This window comes from Nuphar pumila, chromosome 13, assembly GCF_984573655.1.
Source record: "Nuphar pumila chromosome 13, dmNupPumi1.hap1.1, whole genome shotgun sequence".
NCBI lineage: Eukaryota > Viridiplantae > Streptophyta > Magnoliopsida > Nymphaeales > Nymphaeaceae > Nuphar > Nuphar pumila.
In genome coordinates, this window is record NC_143261.1 from 42,792,789 (window position 1) to 42,798,074 (window position 5,286).

Here is a 5,286-nt window from a genome sequence, read left to right on the forward strand (position 1 = left end):
GGGATAGATGTTCGAGAAGCATTGGTCAGAGCTACAGGGAGCAGATCCTGGCCTCTCACGGAGATCAACGGAAGTCAGTTCATTGATCAGTTCGAACTCTATCACAAGTATGGAGCCTATGAAGAAGTCAATACCTTGTCCCGGACAGCGAAAGAAAGAATCCAGCATGCCATGGTCCTATGCACAGTAGGACTAGCATTCTTTCAGGATGGTCAGAATTTCATCGATATCAGAGTCGCCCAACTCTTTCGAAGATGGGGAAGCAAGCAGACCCGTCGGCTCTCGGTGTCCATGGCAGCTCTAGCTTTTCTCTACAGAGGCTTGGCTCGTTTCGCCCTCGGAGAAACCACTTTGGTGGAAGGATGCACGTATGCCTTGCAGTCGTGGTTCCTACGACATGTGTCGTCAAAAGCCAGTTCTTTCAGATTTAGCAGTAAGCAGCCAAAGTCGGTCATTCAGTGTCGAGCTTTGATCGAGAAAATGCATCCGAAGGAGATCGTTTGGGATTTCTTCGACAGAAGAGAGACCGTTCCTCGATACACCTATGCTCGTGACAAGCGCTACAAATTGCTCGGCCCTTTCTTCTGCGTCGACTATCATCCAGAGAGGTGTCTCCGACAGTTCTCGCAGCGGCAGATTCGTGTCAACACCCGCTTCCCGACAGGTCACATGCCAGAGTTCGATCTACGGTCGGATCAGTGGTCTGGAGCATACCACGTCCCCAAATACACTTGGGACTCTTTTATTCCTTTGTCTATATTTCCTAGTCCTAATGTATCATCAGAGTATCGAGAATGTGGCAAACTGTCTGCCCACCTTCTCTTTGTATTTAAATTTTGTCATCAATGAAAATGCAAACTTTTGTTCTGATAAAAAGCTTTTGATGGCAAAATCTTATTTTTGTTTTATATGGTTACGAATTCATCCCCAGTGATGAGACCCATTTTATATATTCTTTCTTCGATTATCTCTCGTCACGATGGACGACCTCGCCTAGGTCATAAGGCGCATTTTTGTTACCACCAAAGGGTGACACAATCATTGCAAAAATTTGTGATGACCCAATCCCTGGTGATGGGATAACTTATCTAAATTGTCTATCAATTCCTTCTTTCATGTCTTTTCCTCAAAAACCGCATTTTCAAAAAAATTCCTCCGAGCTGTAACCGTTCTTCTACTTCTTCTGAAATCATCTGGCATTGTCAAAAATGGTGCAAACCAGAGCTGGAAAAGAGACTGCTCCTCAGCACAGCGACAGTGAAGTTGAGGCCGTCAGCTCTCCTAAGTCAGTCAGGGGGCAGAATCAGAATTAGGCCAATGATATAGACCCCGCCATGTACAACCTGTTCAAAAGAATGATGACCAGAATGATGTCAGAACAGGCAGAAGCCAGTCAGAAGAAGGCTGCTCTGAAAAGCAAGCCCAAGAAGAAGGCTGTGAAAAGGTGTAAACACCCCAAATTTTTACCCTCATCCAGTACTTACATTTCATGTGTCATTGCATATCATTGTATGCATTCGACATACCATTTCATTGCATCACATAGCATTGCATGTCATCCCATCTCATTTTCGAGATCCAGCACTCCTGTTTTTAAAATATTCAATTCAGATTTGGGTTTTTAAAACTTTTCTTTCAAAAACAATTTTAAAACCTGGGTTTTTATTCAACATTCTGTCATTTTCCAACCCCCGGGACCTTATATTTTGAAATACTTTCTTAGAAAACGATCTGGATTCATTTCAAACTCAATTTCAATTGATTTCAATTCTCAGATGAGGCACATTTAGGTGGTGTCGCTTCTGGATTCCTTCACTTATCAAAAATCTCAAAAATCTTAGAGTCCTAGTTGGATCAGGACTCTTTTTCCAGAGTCTTAGTTGGATCAAAACTCTACTTTTCACTACCTTTTTACCTATTTTCGGAGAAAACCTTTCAAAATCTTCTGTTTTGGCCAAAATCTTAGAGTCCTAATTGGATCAGGACTCTTCTTCAAGAGTCCAATCGGATCAGGACTCTTCTTCAGAGTTTTAATCGGATTAGAACTCTAATCTTTCACAACCATTTTCAATCAAATCTTTCAAAATCTTTCAAAATAAGTCAGAAACTCAGAGTTTTAGTCAAAACAGGACTCTGTTCAGAGAGTCCTAGTTGGATCAGGACTCTAATCCTGATTTCAAATTTTGAAAGAATCTTTCAAAAAAATCTTTTCATCTATCAAAACTGTTGCGCTTTTATCAAAGAATTTTAAAATTCTGAGGTTTTATCTCAGAGTCCTGATCAAATCAGGACTCTACCCCAGAGTCCTGATCGAAGTAGGACTCTATCCAAAATTGATATTCTCGCTTCATTTTTACTGGTTTTCAAAAGCTTTGCCCAAGTTTCATCATTTGCTCATCAGAAAACCAAATCTTTTAGAGTTCTGATCGAATCAGGACTCTTTCTTAGAGTCCTAATCAGAATAGGACTCTGAACCAAAACTTCAATTTCATCCTGTTTTTAACCATTTTCCAAAATTCTCTCATTTGTTTTCTCAGAAAATCCAAAAATCTGAGAGTCCTAGTTCAATCAAGACTCTGTTCTCAGAGTCTCAGTTGGATCAAAACTCTGTCTTATTTCAATATTCGTTATTGTTTTCACTGTTTTAACAAGTTCTTTCAACTGTTTTTCAGAAAATACCAAAAAAAAAGCTAGAGTTTCAGTCCGATCAGAACTCTGTCCCAGAGTCCTAGTCCAGTCAGGAGTCTGTTTGAAGTCTGTTTTTATTCCATTTTCATTTATTTCCATTTGTTTTCAAAATTTAGGTCATTTTGTAGAGTTCAGTTAATTCAGGACTCTATTTCAGAGTTCTGATTGAGTTAGGAGTCTAACCCTGGCTGTATTTTCTGACTTATTTCACCATTTTCGATGAAATCTTTTCAAAAACTTCTTCATTTGGCTTTTAAAAACCAAAATCACAGAGTCCTAAAAATCCAGGACTCTAACCCGGAGTTCCAGTTCGCTTGAAACTCTACTTTCAAAACTTTGAATTTCAACTATTGATTTTAACCCCTTTTCAAAGCCATTTTCAGTATTTATTTCAAATTTTCAAAACTCTGATGTGGGGTCCACTCAGTTGGCGTCATATCCAGAGGAGTTCTGACCCAGTTCGAACTCTATGCCATTTCAAAACTTTTAATTTCAAGACTACTTTTGAATCTCTTTTGAAAATTCTCTCAATTTCAAGCTTTAAAATTGTTTTTGAAAATTCAAGTGGGGCCCACTCAAGGTGGCGCCACATTTGTAAAAGTCAGGGTTAGACTAGGTCCTACTTAGGTTAGATGTCTAGGTGAGTCAAAATTTAATTTTAAAACCCCCTATCTTCACTCTAGTTTCTAACTTTGATTTTAAAGTTTTTTAAAAAAAACAGGTTTTTGAAAAACCCAAATGGTGCCACATTTGGGGTTTTTAGGTCAGTTAGAGGTCTAATTAGTAGTCTTAGGTTAGTTAGGGGCTTAATTAGAAAGGTCAAGAGTCAAAATCAATTTTAAAAATCCATTTTACTTAACTTTTAAACCATTGGTTTTTAAAGGTTTTAAATTCAGGTTTTAAAAACCAAATGTGGGTCCATACTAGGTGGTGTCACATTTGGACTTTTTAGGGTTTAATTAGGCATTAATTAAAGTTTAATTAGAGTTCATTTAGGGTTAGGAAACCACATAAAATTGTTTCCCTTAGTGGATTTATTAGAAAGAGTCCTGAAAAATGAAAAACCTCTTAATTAACCCTACTTAAGTGACTTTTTGAAAAACTATAAAAAGGGACCTAAGGGGGGTCAAAGGGGGGGCTCTTTTTCTCTCAAATTTTCGTGGCCTCTCTCTCCTTTCCAGCACCTCCACCTTCCTCCATTGCAGCTTCAGCCCCAAGGTGAGTTTATTTAATATTATTTTATTATGTTTTTATTAGTTTTTATGATTTTTCAATAGATTTCACCATAGAAACTCTTGTGTTCTTAGATTTAACCATGGATTTCATCCAAGAACCCCAAAATCGACCCAAGAAGATGATCTAACTCAGTTTGAGGGTGATTTCAAGGATTCTAATCCATTATAATCGATGAGAGGTACGTTTTTCATGTTCTTAACCGACGAAACGTGAGATTTACCCGTTAAATGGGTTAAATCCATGATTTCAAAGGTGAAAGCAAATTCCAGCCATTGATTCCCTGATTTTATTTTATTTTCATGGTTTATTCATGTTTGTTTTACGTTCTATAGCATATAAATATTTTTTTTTTACTGTTTTATGGTTTATTTTATTGTTTTACATTAATTAATGCATAGTTTTTATAGTTTCTTAGATTTCTGTGTGTTTTAGGTTTAGAACAGTAAAGATAATGTTATTTCGGATTTAAATCATTGTTGGTTATTTCTAATTTTTTTATATGTGATGCATGCATATGTGATTGAACTACTGTAAAAAAATCAAAGATTTTAGATTTCAGGAACCCTGTCAGAAAAATCAGACATCAAGTCGGGTTTTTAAAACTTTAAAATCGTTGTTAAAATCAAGAGCGTAACTTGCTGTGATGATATTTTTCTCATCCTATATCCGATTTTAGATATGTAAATTGCTATGGATTCATGTTAATTAGATCTATCTACTGTGAAATTTTCAGACTTTTTTACCACTGTTTAGTATTTTTATTCTGTCAGAAACCTTGATTTTCAATTTAAAACTCGTTAGGGTTTACCAAAACCCTAATCAGACTTGTGTTGTTTATAAATTCCAAACTACAGATCCGATTCATGATCTGTAAAAAGTGAGTATCATTATTTTTCTGTCATCTATGCACTGTTAAAATATCAGATATTTTTAATGAGTAGTGATATTTATCCCAGAATTTTCAATTGAAAGTATCAGTTAAGACCAAAGTTAAAATCAATATATTCAAGTCCGGATTGTCGGATATGGATCTCCCTGGTTTTAAAAGATTTTTCAGATTTGTAAATAGGAAAAGTTTTTTTTTCCTGTCTATTTATTCTCTATAAAATTTCATAGATTTCCATGGAGGTTTGACCCCTGGTTCGGGTCTTTGACTGAGACTGGTTGGTGAACTAGGTCAAAAATAACATATTTTTAGGGTTTGATGCTATTTTCGGATTAATTTAATGCCAAAAAAATATTTTTATAATTCTAATTTTATATTAGGGTTATCCCAAGTGCAGGTACCAATTTTGATGATTTTTAGAATCCGTTTGATGCTTGAATGGCTTGAATTGCAAAACAGGGCACCCGAAGAATTCC